Genomic DNA, 19,734 nt, shown 5'->3' on the forward strand with positions numbered 1-19,734 from the left:
TTCTACCTGATTTGAGAGCATGGTAACTGAATCGACATTAAAAACGCCGGCCGCTTTCGTCGGCTTTGTCCTCATGACTTGCAACTGATAAATATTCAGTGACATTTCTTCTATAAACTCATAAGCCTCTTCAAGTGTTTTATTGTTTAAAGTTCCACTGGCGGCTGCGTCGATAAGTTGCCCTGTTGAGGGATTCACACCGTTGTTAAAAGTCTGAACCTGCAGCCATAGAGGTAATATATAGTGAGGGCACCTTCTTAATAGGTTGTTGTATCTCTTCCATGCATCATACAGGGTGTCTAGATCCATCTGCACTAAAGAAGAGATATCATTCCTTAGTTTAGTCGTTTTAGCTGGAAAATATTTTAGTAAAAATTTTTCGGTCATTTGTTCCCAAGTTGTGTTTGACCCTCGTGGGAACAAGTTCAACCATTGTTTAGCTTGGTTTTTCAATGAGAATGGAAACAACCAAAGGCGTATGGCATCATCAGAAACGCCATTGATCTTAAAAGTGTCACAGAACTCTAAAAAATTTGCCAAATGAGTGTTTGGATCCTCGTCCTGCAAACCATCAAACTAAACAAACTGTTGTATCATTTGAATCGTGTTAGGTTTCAGTTGAAAATTATTTGCAGCAATAGCAGGTCTAACTATACTCGATTCAGCTCCTGTTAAAGTAGGTTTAACATAATCATACATAGTATGAGGAGCAGGATTCTGATTTACTGGGTCTACAATAGCCACATGAGGTAATTGATTATTTTGATTATCAGTCATCTCCTCGGTTGTGGTTTGAATATCGTCCTATTGTCCTTCCTCTATGTATCGTAGGCTTCGCCTTATTTCTCTTCTGTTTCTGCAAGCTGTGCTTTCGATCTCACTAACAAAAAGTAGAGGTCCTGACGGGTTTCATCTAGTCATAAACTATAAAAACCTGTCAGAAGTAAATAAAAGAAAATTTAGTGATATAAAAAAAATTAAATTAAATTAAATTACAATAAAATAAATGACTAAAGTAATAAAAATTAAGCAGTCCTAATATTTTAATCCCCGGCAACGGCGCCTAAAACTTGATGGTCGTGAAACTAACTAAAAATTTGACTTAAGGCAAGCGCACCTATCGAACAGTAGTATAGTTATGGTGAGACTGAAAATATCGTATCCACAAGGACTAAAAGTACTAGTAATTACTATCTTTTTATTATCTAGCCTAAGAATTAAAGTGTGTTTTTAAACTAAAACTATTTATCTAATTAACTAAGATTACGACAAAGATCAAGTTTGAAAAATACTTTAGGAAAAACCGACGGAGAAGACAATATTTAAGGAAGAATCCACTTAGACTTCACTTATTACTTCTGAATTAGACAATTTATTCACTTAACTTAATCTGTAGAAATCCCTAATTTATGTTAATATCTCTCTCGAGACTAAGAACAACTGACTTTAGGTTGATTAATTGAAATCTCTTTCTAATGAAAACTCCTATTGTCGCATTAACTCGATCTATAGATTCCCTTATTAGATTTGACTCTAATACGGCAGAGTTATGTCATCCTATCTCTAGGATTGCATTCAACTTCGTTTAATTATGGATGATCTACTCTTAAACAGGGGCTTTTGCTCCACTGAATAAGCACATCAAAACCTGAATTAATACTCTGGAATATTAAAACAAGAATTTAGAACTCACAATTAAGAATAAGAATAAGTCTTTATCATATAATTCAAATAGTAATAAGATTCATCATAGGGTTCATCTCCTTTAGGTATTTAGGGAGTTTAGTTCATAATAATAATGGAAAACATCTCAAAGTTTGGAAAACAACAAAACATAAAGAAACCCAAAGAACTTCTAGGAAATTGGATGGAAATCTTTAGTCTTGATGTAGATCCTTGCTCTGAGGTGATTCCGACGGCTGTTCTTGAGTATTTTTTGCCTCCAACTCTGTGTTTCCTCCCCTAATCCTCTTCTAGGGTGTTTATATAGGCTTTGTAATGCTTCAAAACTCTCAAAAGTGCCATTTTCCTAATAGAACTAGGCTTGGGCTCGGCAGAGACACGGCCATGTGCCACGCCCATGTAAAGGTGCTCAGGCCGTGTGCAATTCTGAGTTGGTTCTTAGTCGACACGGCCATGAGACACGTGCGTGTAGTCTACCTGTGTGTCATACACGGGTGTGTGGATTATCCGTGTGGAAGTGCCTAGGTCATGTGCAACACTGATTTAGGCCCAATTTGTCCGTTTTTGGCCCGTTTCTTGCTCTTTTTGCTATCCTAAGCTCTCCTGAGTATAAAATATGAAATTAAAGGATTAGGAGCATCGAATTCAATAAAACCAAGGAAAAATCATCCATAAATATGTCAAGCATGGGGTAAAAATATGTATATCTTACGGTTTATCAACAACGTTCCATCCAGAAACCCAGTCAACTTATATTTGTCTACAATTAACCGAACATACTGTTGCCATGGAACAATATGCCTTCATCTAACTTGATTGTCTCATAGTGAGGAAATGATTGGACAAGTCGAGCACTGGTGAACGCCGGACATCCAGGTTTGACGGAGGCAGAATCGGTAAAGATAGTGGTGGTCATGGAAATAGGTCTCCAGAACCTTTATGCGACTGATACCATATTGAAAGCAATGGTAAGTTTGTGAATTGTAAATGAAGCTATACTGAAATTGAATAGAGAGAAAACTATGTTTAATTTTGAAGAAAATATTTCTGTATTTGTACTTCTAATCTGCCTCTGTACATTATGATTATAGTATTCATAGAACCTACGAATAACTTCTCCTTGCTAACAACTTGCTAACCGTTTAACTGTAGCTTACTGCTTGAATAACAACTACAACTAATAGACTTGCTTACACAGATTAACTCATTAACATGATCATAGCATGAACAGACAAAAGTTACTCAAATCAATTATGAGAATATCCATAAGAGAAAAATACCCAAAAAGAATTCATCAATAATTATACACGACTTTTACATCTAATCATTGATGTCTTCAAGAAGATTCATCAGTTTCTTAGTAAGTTCTGCCTGCAGTATTCTGGCCCTATAGTGACTGTCGTTACACGACTATGCCAAGACTCTCCTTGTCCCTCGACTTTCCCCATAACTACAACAATTTCCAAGGTATTAAATCTAGATGCATAATCTTGAAATAGAGAAACCAAGAAGAATCATATCTCGGTTTATATCATACCTTGAACATGACCCCAACATCTGAAAAACTATTCCAATAGCTTATGGTAGTAAAATAAATATGGAAGGCAATAAAAGTCAAAGACAGAGAGTTAATTGTATCCCATTATTCGCTTACCGAAGGCTTCAGTTGCATGAAAATAATGGGGTGATTGAGCTAAATGGAAACCATTTACAAGTCACCGAACCATTGTTTTAACATTAGGAGGAAAAAAACAGTTCAACAGCTACTGTTTCCTTCAGTCGAAATTGTTTGAAATAAACCGAAGAAGATGGTTGCAGCGAAATCGGTGAAACATTGTCAAACGCAGGGCTACTAGATTGTGGTTCACACTTGAAACGACAACTGCTCTGCAAGGAAAATAAGTTCTCCGGATACTGACCGTGGCCCATAGTTAATAGTATTGGGCCCTTTATCTCACATTTAAATGGGGTAATCAATGCTTTTTCGGTTTACTATCCACGAGTGAGATTTAGATAATAAGTGTCCATTAAAGTATATATAAATCTAAACAAATAAAAAATGAACATATATAGTCATTTTAATTGAATTTTTTCCTCCTAACAATAACCTTATATTTTCTTTTTATATTTTACGTAACGACCCTAAATTGTTGGTTATGGGAAAAGTGTATTTACGGGTTATTGTTTTCGTAAAACGGATTCGTAAATATGTATTAGAAATCTTTACGAAGTTAATTGAGTGGCTAATTAGATTTTAGTTAGGTAAATTAGCTTAAAATAAGGTTAATTAGATATAAGGACTAGATTGAATATAGAGTAAAAGTTGAATTGTAGAATGAAGAAAAATTTTAGGACTAAATAAACAATTAAACCATAAATTGACATGTGTGTCATAAAATAATTTCCATGTGTATAAATAATATACATATATTAATAATTATTATATATTTACTTATAATTTAAGTAAATATTATTTTATTATTATATTATTGTATTATATTAATTAAATAAAGTAAATAAAATAAATCAAATTATGACAATTGTGTTGTAATAAAGAAATACATGTGTAATATTACTATACATACATTTCTATTATACACATGGATTTACTTATAATATAAGAAATAATAATTATTAAATTAATATAATATTATAATAATATAATAAACAATTACTAAAAAGTAAATAAAAGAATAAAGAAACAAAAGAATGAAGCAAAGGAAAGAAAAAGGAAAATTAGGGCTTCAAAGTTTGAAGCTTAATTGGTAAGTTAATTTAGTTTATTTTCTTGTAATTTTGATGTGTTTGGAATCCTAAAGACAAATATTGCTTGATTTATGTGGAAATTTTGAAAGTTAGTAGATTTTTAGATATTGTTCATGTTAAACAATTTGAAGAATTAGGGGTTAAATTGATAGAATTTCAAGTTAGAAATGGAAAAGGGATTGAATTGTTGAATAAACCATAAGTTTTGAATAGTAGGAACTAAATTGAAAGAAATTCGAAATTAGAGAATTATGATGAAAATTAGAGAGTTAAATTTAGTTTTAAGTGTTAATTGAGTAAAAATAATGAATAAATTATAAATAAAACAAAGTTAGTTTTGATTAGGAGTTAATTAAAGTGTAAGTAAAAATTGAATGTTGAATGAAGAGTGATCCAAGAATTTTGGTTTGTAAATCTATAATCGAACTCAATAGTTATTTTGATGCATTATTATTATTATGTATGGTTATTGAGAATAAGGTAAGTATTGATATTGTGTCATTATGTTGACTTGTGAATATTTGACTTAAAATGTATATTAATTGTTGATGATGAATTGAAAAGTGATTGAAAAATCCTATTAACAGTATCAGACTAAGTTGGATATAGTTGGCATGCCATAGGATTAGAAGCATTCAGGGATACTTCGACCTTGAGTCGATGAGGCACTATAACTGTCGTACTGTTACTTCGGTTTAATCCAATGAGGTACTGAGTACCGTACTATTACTGTTTTACTTCGGCAGAGCTAGTGAGACACTGAGTGTTGTACTAGTGTGTTGGTTGGATTCGTGTATCCGTCATTGTTCGAATCATGTTAATAGGGGTAGATAAATATACTGAATGACTGATTGTTACTAAATGACTGATTGTTACTGAATGATTGATTGTTTCTGAATGACTAATTGTTACTAAATAACAATAAACAATTGATTATTATCGAAAAATATTGACTGATACTGAGTTTGGAATAAAATAGAACATTGGTTGAGAAGTGGATGATTGAATATTTATTGAATTTGAATAGTTTTAATATATATATATATGTTCTATAATTATTTAAGTGTTCAGTTATAGAAATACCACTGAGTGCATACTCAGCGTACGGTTTGTTTCCGTGCGCAGGTTAGGTGAAGTCAAGTTGTTGAATCAGCATCCAGAGTTGATCCCAAACTCAAAGTGGTGATGTATACTTCTTTTTGATAAATGGCATGTACCTAGGATGACAAATGTTGATATTTTGGGATATGATTGTAAACTATGTTATATGAAGGAAATGGTTAATATATAATGCATGTATTTGTTGAAGTTTAATATGGTATTTGATTTGATGCTCAAATGAGTATGAAATAGATAAGTTTGGGAGATAGAATTAGCAAGTAGTAAGAAAGGTTTATTTGGTTTGTAAATAGATTGCTTTGATAGTACATGCGAAGTAATAAGAAAGAACATTAGATAGGTAAATAAAATGTTTAAATCAGAAAGTTTTGAGCATATTTGAATGTTAATTATTTTTTATTCTTCTTGTTTGAACTGTATTGACCGGTAATGCTCCGTAATCCTATTTCGGTGACGGAAAAAGGGTTAGGGGGTGTTACAATTAGTGGTATCAGAGCTATTCAAGTTTAGTCAATTCTAGGATTAAATTGAGTACAAAATTGAGTCTAGAGGTACATGACATAATTAATTCAAATTTGAGTCTGGATTGGATGCTGATATATTGATTGTTTCTGTATTATAGTTAAAGATGTCTGATGAACACATTGAAGATATTGATCGAGAAATGTACAGTGAAGATGATGAATCATATGATATAAATGAATCAGAATCTACAACACCAAGTGTAAATCCGGTAAGTAATCAACCACCAAATCTTAGAAGAGTTGAAACCAGAGAAAGAGACAAATCAGAAATAATTAGAGTGATAGGTGATGCTCTTTAGCGAATAGTGGGAACTATACCTGCTATGACTTCTACATCTACAGTCCAACGAGTCTCAATTAAAGAACTGCATAAATATGGTGCTACCGAATTTTTAGGTTCAAAGGGAGTTGATCCGATTATAGTTGAAAACTGGATAGAAGCTATAAAGAGGATTCTGAAGCAACTGGAATGCACCCCTCAGGAAAGTTTATTGTGTACCATATCTTTGTTACAAGGAGAAGCGTACATATGGTGGGAATTAATAACGCAACATATACCAGAGGAACAGATAAGTTGGGATTTCTTCCAAAGAGAATTACAAAAGAAGTATTTGGGAAAGTTGTACTTGGAAGATAAGAAATATGAATTATTAATGCTAAAACAAGGTGAAATATCTGTTGTGGATTATGAATAGGAATTCTTAAGACTTAGTAGATATGCAATTGAATTTGTACCAACTGAAGCTGATAGATGTAAACGATTTTTACGGGGATTGCGAGATGAATTACGACTACAATTGGTGTCTCTCCGAATTACTAAATTTGCAGATTTAATTGAGAGGGCCAAGATGGTTGAACAAGTACTAGGGGAGAATAAAAAGCCTGAAATTAGTCGTTCGATTGGAAAATGCCTCAGAATTGTTAGTTCAAACCCGCAACCTAAACAACCAAACAAATTTCAGAGTAGTAGGAGATCCAGTTTTAAATCGGATAGAGGTGATAAAAGTTAGGGAAAACAGATGATAGTATCTACTGAAAGTATTAGAGGTCTATCTCGGAATACAGAAATACCTGAATATGATCACTGTGGAAATAGGCATCGGGGTGAATGTTCGAAATTAACTGGAGGTTGCTTTCATTGTGGATCTACTGAAAAAACTGTCCAAGAATTAAAAGTACATCACCGGTGGTATCACAGAGATCTGAATCTACTTCCAGAGGTCAAGAACCATGCAGAAGTGGTTCAGTTATTAGAGGTGGAGCTAGAAGATCAAGTGATGTTGCCACTCAGTAATCAGAGGCTAGAGCACTAGCTCGAGCATATGTAGTAAGAACTTATGAAGAAGGTAATGCACACGATATGGTACATGATATGGTAACAAGTATATTTTTATTGCATTCAGAACCTGTTTATGCTTTAATAGATCCGGAATCATCACATTTATATGTTAATAAAAAACTGGTTGAGTCGGGAAATTTAAAACCTGAAATGTCTAGAGTAACAGTAGAGGTATCGAATCCTTTGGGGCAAACAATGTTAGTGAATCGAATATGTCGAAGATGTCCGTTGATTCAGGATAGAATCTTTTTTGTTGATTTTTTTATTATGCCGTTTGGAAATTTTGATATTATACTAGGCATGGATAGGTTATCGGAACATGAGGCGATTTCAGATTGTTGTAAAAAGAAGTTCACTGTTCAGAATGAAAGTGGTGATCAGATTAAAGTAAATGGTGTTTAGACTAGTGGATCAGCCCATATTATTTCGATTATTCAAGCTAATAAACTTTTTCATCAGGGTTGTGCTGCTTTTCTAGCATATGTTATTAATTCGGATGCAGTTGAAAAACAATGCAGTAAAATTCAGATAGTTTTTGAATTTCCTGAAGTTTGTAATTGAAGTTTACCCAAGTACAGCTCCAGTATCAATACCTCCGTATCGTATGTCACCTACCGAGTTAAAAGAATTGAAGGTACAGTTGCAAGATTTATTAGATCATGGTTTTATACGTTCGAGTACTTCGCCTTGGGGAGCTCCAGTGCTGTTCGTTAAAAAGAAAGACGGTTCAATGCAGTTGTGTATTGATTATAGGCAACTGAACAATGTGACAATAAAAAATAAATACCCATTACCTCATATTGACGATTTATTCGATCAGTTGAAAGGAGCTTCTGTGTTTTCAAAGATTTATTTGAGATCAAGCTACTACCAGTTAAAGGAAAAAGAAAGTGATGTACCAAAGACAACATTTCTTACAAGGTATGGTCATTATGAATTCTTAATGATGCCACTTGGGTTGTCAAATGCCCCGGCTACTTTTATGGATCTTATGAACCGAATCTTTCAGCCGTATTTGGATCATTTCGTGGTAGTTTTTATTGATGATATTTTAGTTTATTCAAAGTCTAAATCTGAACATGAGAAGCATCTCTGAATTGTTTTGCAAATATTATGGGAAAGGCAATTGTATGAGAAATTGAGTAAATGTGAATTTTGGTTACCAGAGGTTGTATTTCTTGGTCACATGGTATCAGCAGATGGAATTAGAGTTGATGCAAAGAAGATTGAAGCAATTGTCCAATGGAAAGCTCCCAAAAATGTGTCAGAGGTACGTAGTTTTCTAGGACTGGCTGAGTTTCACCGAATGTTCGTGAATGGATTTTCAAAGATAGCCTTATCGATGACAAAGTTGTTGCAAAAAAATGTTTGATAAACCGTAAATTATACATATTTTTACCCCATGTTTAATGCATTTTATGGATGATTTCTTATTAGAATTGGTGAATTCGATGCTCCTAATGCTTTAATTTCAGGTTTTATACTTAGGACAGCGTAGGAGAGCGAAAGGAACGAGAAACGGGCCAAAAATGGAGAAAATAGGCCAAAGTACAAAATCAACACGGCCTGGATCTCCTCAAACGGGCAGACCATACGGCCGTGTCAATCTGGCAGAATTGGAGCACACCTCACACCCGTGCCATTCTACCAGGCTCAAACACGCCTCAGGTAATCGCAAATGGATGTGTCACACGGGCATGTCCCTGCCGAGCCCAAGTTAAGTCCAATTTAGAAAAGGCCACTTTTGAGGGCTTCTAGGCAGTCCAAAGCCTATAAATACACTCTAGAAGAGGAGAAAAAGGGAGACGGAGAAGGGGGGTAAGAAATTACCCCAAGAAAGCCGATTGATCCATCTCAGAAGCTGGATTCATCATCAAGACTGAAGATCTCTCTTCAATTTCCCTTCAAGAGTTTTGTGTATTCTTTATGTTTTGTATTCTTTATTTTTCGGAGATGTTTTCTTATTTAGTTATGAACTAAATCCCCTAAATACCTAAGGGGAATGAAACCTAAGACGAATCTTGTTATTATTTTCTGAATCGTATGATAAATATTTAACTTGTTCTTAATTATGTGTTCTTAATTCTTGTTTTGATATCCCAGGATACTGATTCAAGACACGCTCTTATTCAGAGGAGGAATAGACCCTGTCTAAGAGTACTTTTGTCATAATTAAGCGGAGTTGATTGTGCGCCTAGAAATAGGATGACAAGATTTTGCCGGATTAAGATGAAACCTAATAAGAGGATCTATAGATCGAGTTAATGCAACCCTAGAGTGGCAATTAGAGAAAAATCTCGGTTATTCAATCTAGGGATTAGACATTATTAGTCTTGAATAGGGATAATAACATAACTTAGGGATCTGTACGGAACAAGTTGAATGAATAAATCGTCCAATTTGGAGCCAGATTAACAAGTAAAGTCTAGGTGGATTTTTCCTTAGGTATTGTCTCAAGTCAATCGATTTTCCCAAAAACAATTCCCCAATTTTTTTCTCTGTGCGTTCTTAGTTTAGATAATTAGTTAATTAAAACAAATAAAACCCCTTTTATTCTTAGGCTAGATAATAAAAAGGCAGTCATTACTAGTACTTTTAGTTTCTTTGGGTTCGACAATCCAGTCTTGCTAAAACTATACTACTGTTCAATAGGTACACTTGCCTACATCGCGATAATAGTTAGTTCAAGAACGAGTAATTATAAATATTTAAAACCTATCACGAAACCTCGCGATCAAGTTTTTGGCGCCGTTGCCGGGGAACTAAAATATTAGGAACGCTAAATTTTTATTATTTTAGCTATTTATTTTTCTTGCAATTTAATTTAATTTTATTATTTTTATTACTAATTAATTTACTTTTTCTTTCACTTGGCAGGTTTTTATAGTTTATGACTAGAAAAAACCCGTCGGGACCATTACTTTTTGACGAAGAAATCGATCGCACAGTTCGTAGAAACCAAAGAGAAATAAGGCACAGCTTAAGATACACAGAAAATGAGCAAGAAGATGATACTCAACCTTCAACCGATGAGATGGCTGAAAACCAAGGCTATCAGCTACCTCCTGAAATTGTGGCTAATCAAAATCCTGTTCCACGTACTATGTATGACTATGCTAAACCTTCTTTAATAGGAACTGAATCTAGTATAGTTAGACCTACTATTGCTGCAAATAATTTCGAACTGAAACCTAACACAATTCAGATGATACAGCAGTTTGTTCAGTTTGATGGTTTGCAGGATGAGGATCCCAACACTCACTTGCCGAATTTTCTGGAGTTTTGTGACACTTTCAAAATTGATGGCATTTCTGATGATGCCATTCACCTTCAGTTGTTCCCTTTCTCACTGAGAAATAAAGCTAAACAGTGGTTGAACTCGTTACCACGAGGGTCAATTACTACTTGGGAACAAATGACCAAAAAATTTTTACTAAAATACTTTCTGCCGGCTAAAATGGCTAAATTACGTAATGATATCTCTTCTTTTGTGCAGATGGATTTAGAAACACTTTACGATGCATGAGAAATATATAAGGACTTTCTGAGAAGGTGCCCTCACCATAGGTTACCGCTTTAGCTTCAAGTACAAACATTCCATAATAGTTTGAATCCCTCGACTCAGCAAATGGTTGACGCAGTTGCTGGCGGAACCATCAACAACAAAACACCTGAAGAGGCTTATGAATTCATTGAAGAAATGTCACTGAATAACTATCAGTGGCAAGTCATGAGGACTAAGCCAACAAAAACAGCCAGCGTTTATAACGTCGACTCAGTTACTATGCTGTCAAATCAGGTAGAACTCCTCAATAAAAAGATTGATGGTTTACTTGTTTCTACGCAGGTACATCCAGTAATGAGGTGTGACTCAAGTGGAGGAGGTGTGCATACAGAATATCAATCCTTCAATCCTACAACCGAAGAGGAACAAGTCAATTATATGGGTAACAATAACTTTAGATCTCAAAATAACCCATACAGTAATACTTATAATGCAGGTTGGAGGAACCACCCAAACTTCTCCTAGGGTGGTCAAGGGAATCAAAAGCCACAAAATCCTCAGGGTTTTCAACAGCGACCTTATCAACAAGAGAAGAAATCAAACCTTGAGAAAATGCTCTCAAAATTTATATCAATGTCAGAAACCCGTTTCCAAAATACCGAGACAGCACTTAAAAATCAACAAACATCGATCCAAGGACTTGAAACTCAGATTGGCCAGCTATCCAAACTAATCTCCGAATGACCACAAGGTAGCTTACCAAGTAATACTGAACCTAACCCAAGGGAACAGCTCAACGCAATTAGTACTCAAGATAAGGAATGATTCATTACGCCTGAGCCAGAATTGATGCAAGAAATTGTGGTGAGCAAAGGTAAAAGTGAGGTAAGTCATAACAAAACGGTGAATGAAGAATATAAACATCATGTCCCATATCCTAATGCGACAAGGAAAGACCGCTCAGACAAACAATTCGGTAAATTCCTTAAACTTTTGAAAACATTACATATTAACTTACCGTTTATTGAAGCTTTGTCGCAGATGCCAAATACAATGAAATTTTTAAAATAGCTTTTAGTAAATAAGCAAAAGTTGGATGAAGCGTCGCATGTGGAATTAAATGCAGTCTGCTTAGCTATTCTACAGAATAAGCTACCCCACAAATTAAATGATCCAGGGAGTCTTACAATTCCTTGCTTAATTGGTAGTTTAGATATAAGTAATGCATTAGCTGATTTAGGGGCTAGTATTAACGTCATGCCTTACAAAATGTTTAAGCAACTAGGTCTTGGGAAACCTAAACAAACTAGGATGAGCATCCAATTGGCAGATAAAACTATAAGATTCCCTAGGGGTATTATTGAAGATGTACTTGTGAAAGTAGATAAGTTCATATTCCCTGTTGATTTCGTTGTTCTAGACATAGAGGAGGATAATAGCACCTATTTGATTTTAGGGAGGCCCTTTTTAGCAACTGCTAAAATAATTATTGATGTTGGCACAGGTGTGCTCACGCTTCGCGTAGGAGATGACACGATCACCCTTCAAAATCGTAATTCTGGCATCACATCGAACATTAAAGAAGTTCACGAGCCATGTTCCAGCAATGATAGAGGACACACTCATGAAGAACGAAGGCTACGGATAGATGAGCTAGACGAATGGTGAGCACACAAATCGAGAACACATGATAAACCAAAACTATGCCAAAACAAGGTCGATACCTCTCCAAATCAACTTAAGGTTGGCGATAAAGTCTTACTAGATGCCGCAGATCCTCACATTGTCACTGCCACACCGAATGAGGAAATCCCTCTTACAATACTCAGTATTTTTCCATTCAGTACGGTAGAGGTGAGTCATCCCAAGTTCAATTCTTTTAAGGTAAACAACACCCGATTAAAACCCTATTTTGATGAGATTGATAGCAGGAATGAGGAGTATGAACTCCTTGAACCACCCTAACCATTCACTAGAGAGGTAAATCGAGCTTAGACTATAAATAAGCACTTATCGGGAGGCAACCCGAGCACTAACATATTTTGATTTCTTTATTTTTAACTTCTAACACTTTAAATCATTAACTTTATCTTTGAATTGCAAATTTTTCAGCACACGGGAGTGCTTAAAGCCGTGGCCAAACAGGGGAAGAGACACCGCCGTGAGATACGGCCGTGTGGAAGCAAGACATGATTTCTCTAAAACACGGGATGCGATAAATTCCCCTAGTCATGCGACATGGCCGTGAGAGAACTTGAAAGGTGAACATGGGCATGGAAATAGAAAAACACGAGCATGCCAGGAGCAAGGCTTGATTCTCTTTCTTTGACACGGGCGTGGCCGTTAAGCCGTGGACAACACTATTGAATCACGCCAGACATGGTTGTGCGATACGATCATGTAGCGACACGGCCTAGACATACGGGCGTGCGATAAGACCGTGTGGCGACATCTTAATTCGCAACAAACACAGCCGAGCCACGGCCCACACAGGCATATGCTACGGCCGTGCCACTTGAAAAATTAGAATAATTATCTTATTTTATTTTTCTTTTATTAATTTTTTAAGATTCATGCATTTTTAAGATTCATTTATTCTCCTTTTCAAAAAAAAAATGGCTTACCTTTAGAATCCAGCTTGCCATCCAAAGTATCTCTAATACTCGATCTCGCCAATCCAAGGATATCATTCGTTCTGAATACAGGAAGTTTGACTCCTCCTTCTATCTTATTTTTATACTCTAATATATATCTTTATACATTGAGGGCAATGTGCATCTTAAGTGTAGGGGGTATTCATGTCACTATCAGAAAAATCCTTGAATAATCACCTTGTTCTCATGAAAAACTCTCATATCATATTTAGGATGAATTTTAATTGATTTATGATTTTTATTGATATATCTTGAATTAAAACATAGGGATTTATGCATTGATTATTTAAACTTTAAGACATTAGAGAATCAAGCATGATAAGTTGATTTTTAAGAAATTAAATTATAGGTTGTTTCCCCAAGTGTAGGTATTAATTTGAATTAGAATTCACGAGTCAAAACATCAAAAAGCCATAATTTTTGTGAGATTTTTGAGCCTTTTGAGCATCTATTAATTCTTTCATGCTCACTTTCATTATTACTTTGAGTGCGTCAATATTGAACTGTTATTCTAGAACTTGCTTGATTATGCATGTCGAGACGACACCATTTGATTTGATATGTCAAAATGATTAAGGCATTAGGATTAACCCACTCATGCCATGAAAAGCCTACCTCCACGATTAATCCTTAGTAAACCCCCTTGAGCCTATCAAACTATTTCTTGTATTACCCTTAATATTAACCTTTAACCCATTATTGTCGAAATCCCTTAAATTAATCCCTATTTTTGTCGAGATTTGAGTTGAATGGACTGTCTAGCTATGTTTTGTTCTTAATAGTTAGTCTATATTAATTTACCTTGTTCTTAAAAAAAAAAGAACTATGTATACATATCTGTACTTTCATATTCTGAGAGAAGCTCTGTTAACGCAAGTGAAGATTAACTCTTTTTCTAGTTAGGCAAATTTTTCAATTCAATCTCGATTCTAACCCTTTCTTTCAGCTTGTGACCACACCCCCTAACCAAGCCTCATTACAACCCTCTAAAGACCTTTTGATTGATGTATCATCTTAAATTACAGTGGTGGAGATTTGATTTTCATACAAGCCTATGGTAATGACTTTCCATTATTGACTATTGAGTGCTTCCTTTATTGTCCTTAAAACACCTCGAGTGATTTGAGTGAATCTTTAGTGAAGATGTAAAACTCTGTGATATTCTGAATTAAAGGTAATTACTTAGATGAGGGAAGACACCTATGTTTTCGGAATAAAATGCTCAACTTGGAATGATTTGAAACTTTTATGTTCTTTTAGTTGAATTCTCAATGTATGATTACTTGTGGATTAATGTGAGATATTATCAATAGAAATTATAAGTTGAGAATGATTTATTTTGATTATGAGTTGAGAATTTTGCTTGAAGACAAGCAAATGCTTAAGTGTGGGGGTATTTGATAAACCGTAAATTATACATAATTTTACCCCATGTTTAATGCATTTTATGGATGATTTCTCATTAGAATTGGTGAATTTGATGCTCCTAATGCTTTAATTTCATGTTTTATACTTAGGAGAGCATAGGAGAGCGAAAGGAACGAGAAACGGGCCAAAAATGGAGAAAATAGTCCAAATTACAAAATTAACATGGCCTGGACCTCCTCACACAGGCAGACCACACGGCTGTGTCAATCCGGCAGAATTGGAGCACGACTCACACAGGCATAGCACACGCCCATGCCATTCTAACAGGCTCAAACACGGCCTGAGGTAATCGCAAACGGGTGTGTCACACGAGCGTGTCCCTGCCGAGCCCAAGTTAAGTCTAATTCAGAAAATGCCACTTTTAAGGGCTTCTAGGCAGTCCAAAGCCTATAAATATACCTTAGAAGAGGAGAAAAAGGGAAACGGAGAAGGGGGGTAAGGAATTACCCCAAGGAAGCCGATTGATCCATCTCAGAAGTCGGATTCATCATCTGAAGATCTCTCCTCAATTTCCCTTCAGGAGTTTTGGGTTTTCTTTATGTTTTGTATTCTTTATTCTTCGGAGATGTTTTCTTATTTAGTTATGAACTAAATCCTTTAAATACCTAAGGGGAATAAAACCTAAGACGAATCCTGTTATTATTTTCTGAATCGTATGATAAATATTTAACTTGTTCTTAATTATGTGTTCTTAATTCTTGTTTTGATATCCCAGGATACTGATTCAAGACATGCTCTTATTCAGAGGAGGAATAGACCCTGTCTAAAAGTACTTTTGTCATAATTAAGCGGAGTTGATTGCGTGCCTAGAAATAGGGTGACAAGATTTTGCCGGATTAGGGTGAAACCTAATAAGGGGATCCATAGATCGAGTTAATGCAACCCTAGAGTGGTAATTAGAGAAAAGTCTCGGTTATTCAATCTAGGGATTAGACGTTATTAGTCTTGAATAGGGATAATAACATAACTTAGGGATCTCTACGGAACAAGTTGAATGAATAAATCATCCGATTCGGAGCTAGAATAACAAGTAAAGTCTAGGTATATTTTTCCTTAGGTATTGTCTCAAGTCAATCGATTTTTCCAAAAGCAATTCCCCAATTCTTTTCTCTGTGCGTTCTTAGTTTAGATAATTAGGTAATTAAAACAAATAAAACCCATTTTATTCTTAGGCTAGATAATAAAAAGACAGTCATTACTAGTACTTTTAGTTCGTTTGGGTTCGACAATCCGGTCTTACTAAAACTATACTACTGTTCGATAGGTACACTTGCCTACATCGCGATAATAGTTAGTTCAAGAATGAGTAATTATAAATATTTGAAACCTATCACGAAACCTCACGATCAATGTTCTATTTTTTTGGGATGATCAATGCCAAGAAAGCTTTGAGAAATTGAAGCAGATGTTGACTGAGGCACCTGTTCTGTTTTTACCGAAATCAGGAAAAGAGTTTGTTGTTTATAGTGATGCTTCCTTAAATGGACTTGGGTGTGTTCTGATGCAAAATGGGAAGGTAATAGCCTATGCTTCTCGGCAATTAAAACCACATGAACGTAATTATCTGACACATAATTTGGAGTTAGCTGCTGTGATCTTTGCTTTGAAGATATAGAGACACTATCTGTATGGTGAAAAATGTTACATCTACATAGACCATAAAAGTCTCAAGTATCTTTTATCACAAAAAGAGTTAAATTTGAGACAGCGTCGGTGGATAGAACTTCTGAAAGATTATAACTGTGTTATTGATTATCATCTAGGGAAGGCAAATGTTTTAGCTGATTCATTAAGTAGAAAAGCAGTGATTGAATTACGAGCAATGTTTGTACAGCTTAGTACCAATGAAAATGGAAGTTTAGTAGCTGAATTAATAGTTAAACCAATAATGTTTTATCAGATTAAGTCAGCACTATTAAAAGATAACAAGTTGATAAAGAAAAGAGAGACGGTTCAGAACCGTATAGCAGAAAATTTCAGCATTGATGAGCATAATTGTCTGAGATTTCATAATCGGATTTGTGTTCCAGCTGTTTCAGAAGTAAAAGAATTGATACTTCGTGAAGCACATGACAGTCCTTTTGCAATGCATCCGAGAGGAACAAAAAAGTATCATAATTTACGGGAATCTTATTGGTGGCCAGGTATGAAAAGAGATATAGTGGAATATGTGGCAAAATGTCTAACTTTTCAACGAGTTAAGGCCGAACATCAAGTTCCGATAGGATGACTTCAACCTCTTAATTTTCCTGACTGGAAATGGGATTGTATTATAATGGATTTTGTGACGGGTTTGCCATTATCAGTAAGTAAGAAAAATGCTATTTGGGTGATTGTCGATCGGCTTACAAAGTCAGCTCATTTTATAGCTGTCAGGACTGATTGATCACTTCAAAATCTTTCTTAACTTACATTCGGGAAATTGTGAGATTGCATGGTATTCCAGTATCGATAATTTTTTATTGGGATCCACGGTTTACATTGAGGTTTTGGAGACAGCTGCATGAGTCTCTTAGTACTCGACTCAATTTTAGTATAGCTTTTGTAACACTCCTAACCTGTATCCGTCGCTAGACTAGGGTTAAGAGGCATTATCGAACATATCAGAACATTTCACAATCAAAAGCTATACATTATCATATCAAAGTCAAATATCAACATAAAGTCCCTTTCTTAGGTCAACAAGACCCTAAACATGCATTAGAAAGAGGTCGAGACTAAACCAAACACATACAATTTTTTTCGAAAATAAACAAATTTCTAAGTTATAGAGGTCACATGCTCATGTGAACAGGCCGTATGCCCCATATAAAATTAGACACGCTCGTGTGTCTAGGCTGTGGCAAAACAGAGCATACATACTAACTTGACCATACGGCCATAAGCCACGTCCGTGTTCCAAGCTGTGTAAAAGTTAAGGAGACTACTGACTTCGATCACACAGCCAGCCACACGCCCATGTGTCTAGCCGCACTCGAAACTGACTTACCAACATGGCTTGGCACACGCCCTTGTGTGCAACCATGTGGTCTACCCAGGCTCATTTCAAAATGGCCCTCGAGTAATACGGAAGAGACACACATCCGTGTCTCTACCCGCGTGGGCAAAAATAGGCCATTTACAAGGCCAATATGCCACCTACTTTGGGTCCTCCCTACAAGCACCAAATAAACATCAAATGCACCATTGTTTCAACCAATTTTATTCCCAAAACATACACCATTCATGTCATATTATTATCAACCTATTTCATGCTTAAAATCCATACCAAATCATACCAAATCATAAGCCAAAGTCATACCAAAACATATGTTTCATAACTTCAATTTACTTCATTCAATCTCATATCAAAATCTTACTAAATTAATCATTTCTCTTGGCCAATAATGAACACATTATATTAGCAATATTGCATCGCATGATTTATACTCAAAAGTCATTCATAATCACAACCAAAACCAAGCCATATCAAATGACTAAATATTCATAACTCAAAAACATATCTCAAATTTATCTAGACTATACATGTCATACTTTAATATTTACATTTTCAAAATGTACCAAAGATAAGTTTGATAGTATGGTGATGATCCTTGACAATCCCCGAGCTCTTGGCAGCTTCGATATCTATAAGATAGATGAAAAACACACAAAGTAAGCTTTCAAAAGCTTAGTAAGCCATATACAAATAACTTATCACATAACACATTTTTAGAATCAATTTATTCATGTAACTTATGGAAAAATATATTCACATATCCAGAAGTCTCATATAACTCATTTAACCATGATTCTCTTGCATATATTGCATGTACACAATTGTACAAATACTTACCTTTCATTCTCAATCATGTTATACATTCCAAACGTACCTGAATTGGATATACATTCACATAGTTATTCGTTTCTCGAAGTGCTCTTTAAACCGTTCTGAATCATTAAAGATTGTAATGACCCAAAATTCACGGGCATCGGAAAAGTAAATTAACAGGCCTCCGTCTTAGTAAATCGAGTTCGAAATAATTACTAGAAATATTTATGAGTTTAGCGATGTGTTTGATTAGGTTTAAATTATGTGAATTTAGCTTAATTTAGAGTAATTAGTAAAATGACTAAATTGAATAAGGAGTAAAAGTTTAATTATAAATTAGTAGGAAATAATAAGGACCAAATAGGAATTAAGCCTATTTGGGAAGATGAGGTACAAAGGAGTAAAAAAATCTAAGATTTTTACTTAGTTATATAGTATAATTTTGACAAGTGGATGGTAAAAAAATAAATAATAAATAAATTATTATAATATATTATTAGCAACTAAAACAAATAAAAGAAAGAAAATAAAGTAAAGAACAAAGAAAAGAAACAGAATAGGCAAACGAAAAGCAGGGGAAGGAAAGAAAGAAAGAAGAAAGAAAAGAAAAAGGGAGAATTAGGGTTTGAAGGTTTGAAAGTTTAATAGGTAAGTTAATTTAGCCCTTTTTACTTAATTTTAATGTTTTAAAAGCTTTAGAACAAAGTTTTGATGAAATTAAATTAATATTTTGAAAGTTATTAGAATTCTAAATATTGTTCATGTTGAATAAAAAAATGAAATAGGGGTTTAATTGAATGAAATTCAAGTTAAAATAGATATAAGGATTGAATTGCAAAGTAAGCTATAAGTTTTGTGTTTTAGGGACTAAATTGAGGAAAATTTCGGAATTAAGAAAATATGTT

General features: G+C 34.6%; 1 long non-coding RNA gene and 2 other non-coding genes across 3 annotated transcripts; 1 reads left to right on the forward strand and 2 right to left on the reverse strand.

Moving 5' to 3' along the window:
• Positions 1 to 235: 235 nt before the first annotated feature.
• Positions 236 to 342, forward strand: LOC128284546 (small nucleolar RNA R71). Its single transcript, XR_008274970.1, has one exon. It is a non-coding gene; the product is annotated as a small nucleolar RNA R71 (small nucleolar RNA).
• Positions 343 to 1,732: 1,390 nt separating this feature from the next.
• Positions 1,733 to 3,549, reverse strand: LOC128284371 (uncharacterized). Its single transcript, XR_008274800.1, has 2 exons — positions 3,338 to 3,549; positions 1,733 to 2,628 (listed from the first exon to the last, which is right to left on the reverse strand). It is a non-coding gene; the product is annotated as an uncharacterized LOC128284371 (long non-coding RNA).
• A 7,345-nt stretch (positions 3,550 to 10,894) lies between these two features.
• LOC128284456 (small nucleolar RNA R71) lies at positions 10,895 to 11,001 on the reverse strand. The gene has a single exon (XR_008274882.1). It is a non-coding gene; the product is annotated as a small nucleolar RNA R71 (small nucleolar RNA).
• Between the last annotated feature and the right edge of the window lie 8,733 nt (positions 11,002 to 19,734).

The sequence above is a fragment of the Gossypium arboreum genome, chromosome 11, assembly GCF_025698485.1.
Source record: "Gossypium arboreum isolate Shixiya-1 chromosome 11, ASM2569848v2, whole genome shotgun sequence".
NCBI classification, from domain to species: domain Eukaryota; kingdom Viridiplantae; phylum Streptophyta; class Magnoliopsida; order Malvales; family Malvaceae; genus Gossypium; species Gossypium arboreum.